Source organism: Monodelphis domestica, chromosome 3, assembly GCF_027887165.1.
Source record: "Monodelphis domestica isolate mMonDom1 chromosome 3, mMonDom1.pri, whole genome shotgun sequence".
Lineage (NCBI taxonomy): Eukaryota > Metazoa > Chordata > Mammalia > Didelphimorphia > Didelphidae > Monodelphis > Monodelphis domestica.
The window spans coordinates 301,556,866-301,570,934 of record NC_077229.1 but is presented as its reverse complement, the minus strand read 5'-3'; positions in this window follow the sequence as shown (position 1 = coordinate 301,570,934).

Sequence of the window (14,069 nt, the reverse complement as noted above, 5' to 3'; positions counted from 1 at the left end):
TTCATTATCAACTCCTAAACTTGCATAAATTTCTTTCAATGGAATGCAACTTGTTCTGTGCCCAAAGAATAATTCCTCCTCCGTGTCTTGGTAAGAGTTTGTTTGCACTGGTTACAGGTCCTCAGTCTTTTCACTTGTGTCCCACACATTCCCTTCTTCTTCTACCTCTTCATAAAGCTTATAAAACTGATAAGGTACCTCCTTCCATTTCTCAGTATCCCCTCTCAAAAGAGGCAATTGAGGGTATTACCCCAGTAATAAACTCATTAATTGACCAGGGAATAATAATCCCTTGTAAATCTGAATACAATTCACCCATCCTTCCCATTAAAAAAAAACAAAAAGGGGGCCTGATGGCAAGCACCTCTATGGATTCGTACAGGATTTGTGGGCTGTGAACAACCATGTTATAAAGAGACACTCCGTAGTTTCCAACATAAATACTATAATTTCCTCTATTCCTAGCACAGCTACATACTTTACAGTAGTGGAATTGTGCTTAGCCTTCTTTTCCATACCTATACATGAGAACTCCAGACATATCTTTGCTTTCACCTAGAAGGGCTCAAATATACATGGAGTTATCTGCCACAAGGGTTTGTGGAAAGCCCGAGTTTATTTGCACAAATTTTGAGCCAAGACACAGATAATATAACATTTAAAAACAGCAAATTAATCAAATGCATAGATGATCTACTCTTGGCTTCAACAGACACAGAAGCATGTCAGGAAGATAGTAAACACCTTCTTTTGGAACTACACAAAAGAGGACATAAAATCTCAAAGAATAAAGTTCAGTGGTGTGGTTCATCCTGACTGTGGGTGCCTGCTCTATTTCTCCCAAATGAATTGAAAATATTAAAAATTTAAGTGCTCCTACCACTAAGAAACAGTTGAGAGCAATTGTAGGAGCAACAGGATTTTGTAGACAATGGATTCCTTGCTATGGGAAAATTACTAAACCCCTTATAGCACTAACAAGGGATTTGGTCCCTGAACCACTTAAATTAGAGCCAGAACACCTGTCAGCTCTATCAGATCTAAAACAGGCTATCCTATCAGTCCCTGCTTTAGACATCCCAAATTACAACAAACCATTTACTTTGTACATGAGCGAAGAGGGGTAGCTTCAGGTCTTTTAACTCAGATTTGGGACCTTCTCAGTGCCCAATTGCTTATTATTCTGCCCAACTGGACCCAGTAGCATCAGGAGCACCACTATGTCTCAGAGGAGTAGCTGCTATAGCCTTACTAGTGACAAAAACTGTTGATCTAGTATTGGAATGCCCATTAACAATTGTGCCCACATGAGGTAGAAGCATTGTTGCTAAGGCATAGAACACAGGCATTCTCAGATAAGTGAATTACAAGGTGTAAAATAACCTTGTTAAACAGCAAAAATATTACCTTGAAATGCTGTACAACCCTTAACCCTGCCACCTTGCTTCCAGATTTACCAACTTCAGGGGAACCATTACACAGTTGTAAAACAGTAGTGTACATGGCAGAAAAGCCTAAAGATAATCTCTTAGACACTCCTTTAGACAATCCAGATCTGGTCTTATTTACTGATGGTTCCTCTTTTATGAGGGATGGCATACACTACATTGGAGCTGCTGTAGTCACAGAATTTGCCACTGAGTGGTCAGCTTCACTGCCCTCTAATATTAGCACTCAAGGAGCAGAACTCATAGCTCTAAAACATGCCTGTATAATTGCCAAGGATAAAAAGGCAATAATTATATAGATTCTAGATATGCTTTTGGCATTTGTCACTCAGTCGGGATGCTATGACTCCAGAGAGGATTTTTAAGCTCAACTGGAAAATCTATAGCTAGTGCAGAAATTATTAATGAACTTCTTTCTGCTCTCCAGCTGCCTAAAGTCCTAGCTGTAGTTCATTGCTCTGCCCATACAGGTGGCACTGACCTTGTCTCTAGGGGAAATGACTGAGCAGATGCTGCTGCAAAGCTAGCAGCCATAGAAGGGCCTAAATAAATTTTAGCATTAACAACCACTGATGACTTAAATTTATCAGTTTCCTATAATTAAAAGGAAGTGGGAAATGGAAGCAAAAATTCAAAGCAAAACAGATTAATGGACTATGAGTGTCATCTGAAGGAAAGGATCCTTTAGTAGAAGAAATGGCCACTTCTGCAGCATTGCTCAGTATCTCTGTGGTCTTCTCTTTTCCTTCTACCAATGTCAGTCCCATTCCTTCATTTTTTAAAAGAAGACTTTCCAAAATGGCATTTATATGGTAAATTGACATTGTTTTTATTTTATTTTTTTCTTCTGAGGACAGGAAGGAGGCCTTTATAGAACCCCTGGCTCTAGAGGAGGGGGTCTTTAGGAAAGCAGTTTGGTTCAGAAGAATGGGAACTGTTATGACCCTCATCATAATCCAAAATGGGGCCTTCTATTGAGACCTGGCCCATACCCCCTCCCAAACTCATACCCACACATCACTATACCCCTTATTTCTTTGAGTTTCTTGTGAGAAAATACCAAGTTCCTGTGAGAGGATATAAGATTATTCAGATGTGAACTGTGAATCTAATTATAATTCATTATATAGTCCAACCATCTCCATGGAAAATATATTCCATTGGAGGGGATGTGTCAAAATTGGGACACTAATGCATTGTTAGTAAAGTTGTAAATTGACCCAACCATTCTGGAGGACAATTTGGAATTATGCCCAAAAGGCTATAAAAGAATGCATGCCTTTTGATCCAATAATACCACTACTGGCTCTGGATCCCAGAGAGATTTAAAAAATGGGAAAGGACCTATTTGTACAAAAATATTTGTAGCTTCTCTTTTTGTGGTAGTAAAGAATTGGAAACTAAAGGGATGTCCCTCAATTGGAGAATGGCTTGGAGAAATTGTGTTATATGATGGTGATGGAATACTATTGTGTTAATAAGGAATAATGAACAGAATGATTTCAGAAAGAGCTGGAAAAACCTGTATGAACTGATGCAGAGTGAAATAAGCAGGATAAGGAGAGCATTATACATAGTAAATGCAATATTGTACAATGATCAAATGTGAAAGACTTTACTACTAACAGCAATATAATGATCCAGGACAATTTTGAGGACTTATGAAAAAGAATCCTCTCCACCTCTAGAGAAAGAGCTGTTGGAGTAAAAATGCAGATGAAAACATATGATTTATCACTTCTTTATTTGGGAATATGTTTTGGGGTTTTGATTTTATAAGATTATTCACTTACAAAAATGAATAATAAAGAAATATGTTTTGCATGGTAATATATGTAAAATCCAAATTGAATTGCTTGTCAGCTCTGAGAGTGGGGAGGGAAGAAGGGAGGGAGACAATATGGATCATATGACTTTGGAAAACTTATGTGGAAATTTGTTAATAAAATAAAAAGTTAATGATAAAAAAGAAAAGAAAATATATTCCAAAGTCTGAAAAGTCAAGAAAAATACAGAATGGTAAAGACCCACTTTGCTCTGCTTTTCCCTAATGTGTCCCCAGGATAGAACTAGGAATTGAGTTTTATACTATTTTTAAGACACTTCTAAATTATGCCATCAAGACATGCCAGGATATTCCCTTGAAATGCATCCATCTAGAAATGCTGTTGATTTTGGTCAGAGATACATGAAATACTTTAAATGATCATGTAGAATGCTGGAGGAGCAGCATATAAAAGAGAGAGGTGCAAGGACATCAGAAAGTCACAGAAGATCACAGTGATAAATGGCAGTATTTTTGGTGCTGTTCCAGTGTACATTCTTGACACATCACTAATATAAAGAATATGTATAGACTAATAGTCAAAATTAAGTAAAACAGAAGCTCATTTTAGTACTAGAAAAGACCTTGGAGATCATTTAATCCAAATAACTCATTTTACAAGTAAACTGCATCCAAAAAGGTAATTTGGCCAGGATCATTCAGCAACAGTCAAAATTTGAACCCAGGATTTGTGACTCCAAAGTCAATGCTCACTCCTCTATACTATACGGATGAATTTAATTCCCCTAAGAATGAAACTCTTGGGAATGAAACTATTGCAAACTCCATTCTTGTTAATACACATGAAAGAAACATAGAATCTATAAGAAAAAAGGAAAGTAGACTTTCATACAGTATTCGGGGTGTTTAAAAATGGCTTCTGAGTAGCAGCTGTCATTTGTAGCTTTAGGTAGTGAATTATTACTGGACCAATTTGTGGTTGCATACATTCTATTCTGTTCACTATAAGATCTGTAAACATAATGTGCCCTAGGAGACAACCTCTAAGTTACCTTGAGGAGGCAAAGTCCAAACCTGATCTGGGAATGACTTTTGCAGGGCACTGGCCCAATTCCCTTGTCATTCTTTAGAAAGACTGTGTGTATGGTAGAGGACTTACTTTCCCAGAAGTGCTTCTGGGACCTAACTTTGCACAAAAGGGTTATTAAATGTGTTTCCCTCACTTCTGGCTCAGTCGGTTCCTGAGCCTCAGGTCACATACAGCTCATAGTTCCTATCAACTTTTTCCCAAAGGACCTCTGGGCTCCTGCAGTTAGCCAGCACTTCCCTGAAACAGGAAATTCTATTTACACTGTCTTGGAGCCTGGTGCTCATCCATAAAAGGGAAAAGAGTACTTGAGGCAAAGGGCTGGGGATTTAGAAACTCTTTAAAAGTGAAAGCTTCTCATCTAGTTGATGAAGTTTTAGAGACTTTTCATTTTTTTTTCTCCTAGATTTTGATAATACAGAACTGTTGGATTGGCTAGATAATGCTTCACATGTGAACAAAGAAAAATAATTGGTCAGTACATTTTTGAGCCTCTTTTATTTCTTATATACATATTTTTAGTTTTCAAATTTATATTTCCAGTATGGTTTCTATTGCAGTCTCCTAAAATATGCAATTCAACCTAATATGCATTTTATCAAGGATCTACCATGTACAGGCACAGTTTCAGGTGATGGAGTAAAAGATAAAAACTGTGTGTGGGGGGTGAAGTTCTTGCCCTCAAGAAGCTTATATTCTACTGGATAGGGGATGGGGATATAATTTACAAGGTATCCCAAAAGTCTGGAACAGCTAGGTGGTGCAGTGGATCAGGATCTAACCTGAAGTCAGAAATATCTGAGTTCAAATGTTATAGACATTTACTAGCTAGTACCCTGGACACTGTTTTTGCCTCAGTTTACTCATCTGTAAAATGATCTAGAGAGGTAAATGGCAATCCTCTCTGGTATCTTTGTCAAGAAAATTCCGAATGGAGTCAAAAAGAGTTGGACATAACTGAAATTACTGAACAACAACCCAAAAGGCTAAGACTTCGACCGTATCAGATTTGTATAGACTTAAATATATACCTATCATTCAAGGAAGAGAAAATGTATAGTAACAACTCAAAGGATAAGGAAAGTCTTCTTGTAGAAATGGGTACATAAACTAAGCCCTAAAGTAAGTTAGGGATTATAGGAAGTAGAGACGGACTAAGGAAATAATTTCAGGCACAGAAGACAACCTGTGCACAGGGACAGATGTAGGAGATGGGGCACCAACACTGAGTACTTAAGCCAGTGAAAAACTTCACTGGTTCACCAGTTTTTCAGGTGAGTTATCCAGATATACATTTTTTATTTATGGGGGAAGAGAAATACCAGACTTTTGAGATACAGCATTTTCAAACTTGTAACCAAGCATTTATGACAGTAAGCTCCCAACCATATAAGCTCTAGGTGAGGCAGTTGTCATACAGAATCTAATTGATGATCTGGCAAGCACCCCATGCATAGGACAAATGAGCCAGGGGAGCTAAATGGTACCATGCACTTAAAGAATTTGAGGCTCTGGTGCATTTAAACCACATAAACTCATTGTGTATTGCTGTGGAAGTTAAAGACATTTTCTTAACACATAAATGCCAGAACAAAATTTGCCCAGGAAATTCCCGATATAATTTTTTATCTGACCATTTTTGAAACATGTTTAGTTTCATGACCCTGAACAAGTTACTTAATCCCTATTGCCCAGTCCTTACCTCTTTTCTGTCTTGGAGCCAATAAACAATATTGATTCTAAAACAAAAGGTAAGAGTTTAAGAAACAAAACAAAACAAATATGCTTAGTTTCCTTTTCACTTTGAAGAACATAGAAAGTTGAATGCCTAATAACATTTCATGAAGCTAAAGTTTGCAAAGCACTTCATTTCCTCATCCAGTATGGAAAGTAAATAGTTCAGTCACATACTTTGAGGGTATGATGTTTGCATTTTGGCCACAGCAGAGTAATTGTTATCTGTGTCCCAAAAAGAGGCTGATTTCCCTCCTGAAGGGATTGAAAGGACACTTAAGACTGCAGGTTGTTAGGGATAATGAAGAGTTTGCCAAAGAAATTGAAAAAGAAGTGAGGCTTCATGCAGGGCTGGGAAGGAAGGGATCTGAGGTGAAAGGTTGGGGGGGGGTGGCTATTAACCCCTATTAGGATCATTGTTCCACAGAAAAGAAATGGAAATAAGAGTGCTGTATAGTAAAAGCTGAGGAAGATATTTGAAGCTTTTCTTGAAGAGTAGGAAACTAGATCCTTTGAGGAAGCAGCTTCATCCTATCCTGAATCATTCAGTAAAGTATCAGAAGCTATCCAGTGAGAATTCATCTAGGAAGTATCATAAGAATAATAACTGTAGTTGATATTGCCTGTTCAGATGTTCTGAAACTGCACTTAATTCATCTTATAAGGATAATAAGTAGCTTCTTGTATTTCTGGATCATATATCCAAGACACGGCAGAGAACCTCCCAAGACATATCAGAATGGAAGATAGTTATCCACTTTGGATGACTCATATTGGGACAAATGATACTGCAAGGAAAAAAAAATAAACAGTATTGTCAACAATTATGAAGTCTAGGGCAAGAAACTGAATCATAGGAACTCAAGTTGTGTTTTCTTCACTATTCACTACTGAAGACAAGGGATGCAGAAGAGAAAAATTAAATTGGACTGTGAACATCTGGCTAAGAATATGGTGCATAAGAATGGGATTTGGACTTCTGGACCATGACCTAAAATAAAAGAATGAAATATTCCTGGTCAGAAATTGAGTTCATATCACAAAGATCTTTTTCCTCCCTTAATGTGAGTGCCTTCCCTTAGAGATTATCTCCAAGTGACCCTACATTGGTACATAATTGTTTGTATGTAGTCTTCCTTATTAAATTATGAGCTACTCAAAGTCAGGGGCAGTTTTTGTCTTTCTTCAAATTTCTATTGCTTAGCATAGTGCTTGCCCCATAGTAGAAGTTATTGTTATCAGTACCCAGTGAACAGGTTGTATAAACAGGATATACCTCCTTTTCTCATGCCTGGAATGTTCTCTGTCTTCCATTCCAATTACTAACTCTCTGGCTCCCTTTAAGTCTCAACTAAAATCCCACCTTCTACAGTAAGTTTTTCCCAATTCCTTTAATTCCAGTGCCTTCTCTCTGTTAATTAAAACATTCCTGTTTATCCTATATGTAGTTTTCACTGTATATATTTGTTTGCATGTTATCTCCCACATCAGAATGTAAACTCCTTGAAGACAGGGACTGCCTTTTGCCTCAGGGTTTGGCATAGCAATGGTTGGCACATAGTTGATAATAAATGTTTATTAATGGATTGATCTCCAAAGTTAGTAATGAAGGAAGAAAGCGAAAAAAGGCCTAGTTGGAAAAATCTTGTTCAATGGATCAATGCCTTCCTTGATATAGGTACTTCCTCCAAGGATACAGATCAACACTCAGCCATACTTTCTTTTTTAACTTGGGCAAGTCTTCTCCATCACCTCCTCTAAATCCTCTATAGAGGGTCAGCTCTGAACTGGAGATCTTTCTCTAGATCTTTTAACACTGTATAAGCACCAGTGCTATTCTTAGGCTATCTACTTATTATTTCTCACACTTGCTATGGCCAGCCTCCTTTGCTAAGCAGACATTTTTCTCCTCTTCTAATCATACATTTCCTGGATGATATCTTTTATGGAACTTCTTTCCTGCAGTTCATCTTCTGTAATGAGCTACTACTTCCTTGTGCACACCACATGTCTATTCATAGCCTTTTGGGTCACTTAAAAGTTTGATTCTTCAGAGATCATAGTGATGCATAATTCTCAGCCAAATAATATTTATACATAAAATCAATACCCCTATTGTGGTTCAAAACAAGAGGAAGAATGAACTTAACCTACAAGTACCAAGCAGCTTTATCTAATCAGGGCTGTGCTATGTCTTTAGAAATAACTAAAGGCTCAGTATTTAGCTTAAAATGTATTTTTTTAATTTTATTTAGTCAATTTAGAACATTATTCCTTGGTTACAAGAATCATATTCTTTCCCTTCCTCTCCTCCCCCCACCTTTCCCGTAGCTGACACACAATTCCACTGGGTATTACATGTGTTCTTGATCAGAAGCTGTTTCCATGTTGTGGATGTTTGCACTAGGGTGATGATTTAGAGTCTACATCCCCAATCATATCCCCTTTGACCCATGTAATCAAGCAGTTGTTTTTCTTTGGTGTTTCTGCTCCCACAGTTTTTCCTCTAAATATGGATAGTGTTCTTTCTTGTAGATCCCTCCGGGTTGTTCAGGATTACTGCATTGCCACTAATGGAGAAGTCCATTACATTCGATTGTACCACAGTGTATCAGTCTCTGTGTACAATGTTTAAAATGTACTTTTTTTAAGGACAGGGTTATTCTTCTTCAGAGGGATAGTGGTAGCAATACAGAATTTGGGGAACCCTGTAATTTTGGGAATCCCAGGAATATAATGAATAAAATGGTTGATAGGGTCAGTAAAAAGTTCCATTCTTCACTTCATCATAGGACATAAAACTACTTAATTAAACCAGTCTGGTTTAGGCTAACATAAAATCAACGGACCTCAAGGTGCAGAGAATTTCAAATTCCATTTAGATCAACCCATCTCTAAACAATAATTTCCCTCTACAATATACCTAACAAATAATAACAGCCTTTGCTTAAAGAGCTTAAGTAAAATAAATTTTACTATCTGCCAAAATAGTAAAACCCCATCTTGGATAACTCTAAAATTTCCCCTGCTTAAATTTGCCTTATTGCAAATTTTGCCTGTTGCTAATAGTTCTGTACTCCATAAGACCTTCAGATACTTAAAGAAAATGATCAAATCTTCTCTGAAGTCTTTTCTTCTTTAACCAAAGCACCCCCATTCCTTCAGTTGATCTTCATATGTTCCTTCATCATCTTGATTGCCCTCCTCTGGACATTTTCCAGATACTCGATGTATTTTTCTTCCTAAAAAACCACAATGCCTAGATCTAAACCAAGGTGTCTTTAAAAAAAAAAAAAAACAGCTTTCACCTGCCATCTTAGAATCAATATTATGCATTAGTTCCAGGTCAGAAGAGTGGTAAAAGCTAGGCAATGGGGGTTAAGAGACTTGCCCAAGGTCACACAACCAAAATGTCTTCTATACAGTCCAACAAGGGCAAACTATTTTAAGATTATCACTGCCTTAGTCCTAAACACTGTGCCTTTCAATGATGCGAGAGTTAGAAGAGTTATTACTAACATGGAGAATATGTACTCCAAAACATCCTTTCTATCAATCAGAAGACTGAAAGTAGGTAGTTGCCCAAATTTATATAGGTATGTATTTAGTAGAAAAGCTAAAACTAGAAAACAGGTCTGCTCAGTCAGATACTCCATGACAGGAAACTTCCCTGACATCATTTGAGGTCACTGTGATCAGCCTAGGCTTCTCCTGAATTATTTTATTCTAGCAATTTCCTTAGGTGATGAATATTGGTGCAATCCATTCACCTATGCTAAATTCTGAGTGGGGATACAAAGTTTAGATGAAGTAGAATCTCTGCCCTCATGTAATTTCTAGTACAGGAAGGTAATAAAAAAGAAATAGATTACTTTAATAATAATGTCACATGATAAGTACATTAGAGAGCTGCAAAATGAAGTACAATTTGAGGTCTTAGAGGAAAAGAATGTGACCAAATGGGAATAAGGGAAAGCTTCATAGAGGAGATGGCATTTGAGTTATACTTTAAACCTCCCTCCACTGAATGAAGAACTCTGCTTTGCCCAAAACGTTGTCTCCAACCCTTCATTCACTATTTCAAAGTATTGAAATTGTAATTTGTTTAGCTCATGATGGCTTTTGGTGTATTACTTTGTAGACCATATTCCCTACATTCAAGAGTGGGCTGCCATGGCTTATGCCCATTGACCTCACCAGTCTGTTCCATCGCCTTGACCATGTCCAAAAGAAAGCAAGCCAATTCTGACCCTTGGCCATTGATTTCATTGTAAGGGAAATACCACTTTGTCTTTTTTCTTCCAGTGAAATTGGCAGTTTGACCATGCCATGATGGTGAATCAAACAACTTTTCTCCTCAGGGGCTTGAATCCTTATGGAGCAGAAGGTAGCCAAGAAAAGCAGCAGAAGCCCTTCTCTTCCTGCTTTGGCTGGACCTGGGTCTCTAGCATCTTGAGACCCCTTGAGAACCAGTCTGTTTGCCTCCAAAATTAGGTTTTTAGACTAGAAACAATATAATGAATGGTTTGCACTAAAAAAAAAATGGATGGATAGGAATTCTAATGGCAAATGGGAGGAAGAATATATCATCATTCATTTCTGAATTTGAGGAAAAACATCTAGCTCTTTGAAAAAATTTAATTTTTTATTAATTAATTTGTTTGCTGCTTACATTAAAATTCCCAAGTGTCTCCCTCCCTCCTTCTCCTCCTTGCACTAGAAAAGACATTATTTGACGAAAAAAGTATATCAAAACCATGTCTTCTGTGTTTCTGTTTATCACTTCTTTCTCTGGAGAGAACATTCACAAGTTATTCTTCAAATATTAATTCTGTATCTATATGTAATTTTTTCTTGGTTCTACTCATTTCTCTTTTCCTAATTTCATTTAGGTCTTTCCAGGTTATTTCGAATTAAATTAACCTGTTCATCATTTCTTACAGTACAGTAGTATTCTATCATAACCATAAGCCACAACTTGTTCAACTATTCGCCAGATGATGAATATCCCCTCAATTTCCAACACCTAGCTCTCAAAGAAGGGGATTTGAAAGGCAATAGTGGTGAGACCTCAGAGAAAAGACCTGGATTCAAGTGACCCTTCCAATGCAGACTAGCCATATATGTGACCTTAGGCAAGTAACTTAACCTCTTGGTACTCTGAGATGAGTTCTCAAAATGAGATCTGAAGATCCCCTAAGAGTCCTAGAGTCTCTTTCAGAATCTGTGAAGTTTAAAACAATTTTCATAATAATTTTATGATGTAATTATCATTTTCACTCTCATTTTCTCATGAGTATACAGTGGAGTTTTCTATAGGATATATAATCTGTGATATACAGAATTAGCTGTAAACATGAAAACTCAGTTTAACATCTTATCAGCAGAATTATTCTTTTGCCTTGCAAATAGACAAGTCTACAGACATGACTGGACTTGCTTCCAACATCAACTAATCATTAGTTGTTTTTTTTTATGTGAATGCTGGGCAACAAAAGTGGTGCTAAAATTTTCAGTGTTAAATAACTTTCTTGAATTATAGGGTTTGTCTTGAGACAATCGTGTTGACAATTATACTGATAGTGCAAAAGCAAAAGTGGGTAAAAACTGCTGGAGTCTTAGAATAAACGAAGAAGTAGCACCAAAATGCCCTAGGAGTCTATGATAAAAATTATTAATTTGATTAAATTCTGACCCTTGAGTACATATCTTTTTAATATTTGTGTGGCAAAATGGGAAGTACATTTGTGCTGCATACCAAAGTATGACAGCAGAATTGAGGAGGAGCATTTGCACTATTGTCCAAGTTGTGATCTAAACTACTTGTTTTTTTTTCATGGAACACCATTTTTATTTTAAAGAACACATGACAAACAATTATTCTGATTTATGTATTTGTTAGACATTTTCTTAAAAATGAGTCTTTCACTTCAAAGGAAACAACTGACAGTATCTGTTGCCAGTGATAATATTTGAACTTTCACATGAAAATTGGAATTTTGGGAAACTTCTGCTACCATGAACTTAATAGCTTTCCAAGACTTTTCAGATAAGATAGTGTCAACATCAGAAGATCTACATAATTAAGTGAACCATTATTTTCTAAATGACCAATGCCTGATTTTAAAAAATTATGCATGGAAAGATCCATTCAAAGAAGAAAGATAGACCAATGGATTTTCATGTAAGAGTATGAACAAAAAGTTGATTGATATAGTTTCAGATTCCATAATCTATCTAACCTTTGAGAAACTACCACTTATCAAGTTTTGGTATAGTATCAAAAAAGAATATCTATAATTTTCTGAAAAAAGCCATTAAAATACTTCCCCTCCTTTTCTGACTACATATATGTATATGGCTGGATTTTTCTCAGTTTCCATTGGGAACTAGTAATTATCAGCAAATTTGGAAAATGATCAGATGTGACTAAGAATAATACTGCACACTTCAAATGTTGTGCACAATAAGGACAGAAGAATATCTGTCATGGTGGGGCAAATAAATTAGAATCACAAAACATTCCAGCCTCTCAGGTCAAAAATTTCCACTTTCATCACTGTTAAATCAAGGGGAGAATATGGAGCATTCTCTTTGTTGGAAGTGAAATAGCCTTATACCTACTATATCATCTCCCTAAAAGTTATAAAGAGACTCATGACTGATGGTAAGCTATGAAAACTGAATGTACAGGTACAGGATATTGTGTGACAGTGTTGTACTGAGCACAGTATTCTGAAGAATTACCATTCACTTGGATCCTTACTATAAGGTATGACACTTGTGGGAACTCCCTCCACCAACCTATACTAAAAATCATTTAGGAAATACAGAGATTAAATGACTTACTCAGGATCAGACAGCTAGTAAATATCAGAGGTTGGAAAGAGGTCTTGATCAAGGACACAAGTAAAACCCAGTGGCATTGCTCATTGGCTATGGGGGGGGGGAAAGAAGGGAGGGAAAAGAACATCAATCATGTAACCATGGAAAAATACTCAAAATTAATTAATTAATTAAACTTAAAAAAAATAAATTTAAGGTCTTCTATGGGGAAAGAGGACTGGACTTATTATCTGTGGTTCCAAAAAGCCGAATGAGGACAATGGAAGTTACAGACAGCCTAAATTTAGTGCAGCATTTGGGTTTTTCTTAGCAAAGGTATTGGAGTGGTTTGCTATTTTCTTCTCCAGTTCATTTTACAGATGATGAAACTGAGGCAAATAGTGTTAAGTGGCTTGCCCAAGGGTACATATCTATCAAGTTTCTGAGACTAGATTTGAACTCAGTTAAGAAGAATTTTCCTAAATTTAGGCCCAACATTCTATCCACTGTATCACTTGGCTGCCCCTTCTGATTATTGTAAATGTCCAAAAATGCAATGGGTTATCCGGAAAAGTAGCAACATAGATTCAGAAGTACAAGGCATCTTAGATATCACCTACCCCAGAGATTGTTGGGGTTTTTACATTTAATTTTTTATTATATATATATATATATATATATATATATATATATATATAATTAAAATAAATTTAATTTTTTCCCAATTACATGTAAAAACAGTTTCAAACATTTTTCAAAGAATATTGAGTCTCAAATTCTCTCCCTCCTCTTGGGAAGTAGTTGCTATTATTCCCATTTTACAGATTAGTAAACTGAGGCAGAAGTGACTTGTCAAGGGTCACACACAGATAAGCAATGTCCAAGGCTGGATTTGAACTCAGATATTCCTGACTCTGGACCTAGAGCTCTACACACTGCACCAAATAGCTGTTCCACTTGAACTAATGAGTCAGTTCCCCATAGTAGGCTGCTAGTTACATCTTCTCATATTAGTCCCCCTCCAAGCAGTCCATCTTCAGCAAATTACCTCCCAAGATTGCTGTAAATAATAATCATAAAACATGCAGGGCAGTGCCTGGCACATAGTGGGTGCTATATAAATATTAGCTATTATTATCAAGTGGGTCTGTGGCTAAAGATCTTCAGAGCATATATAAGCGACATCACA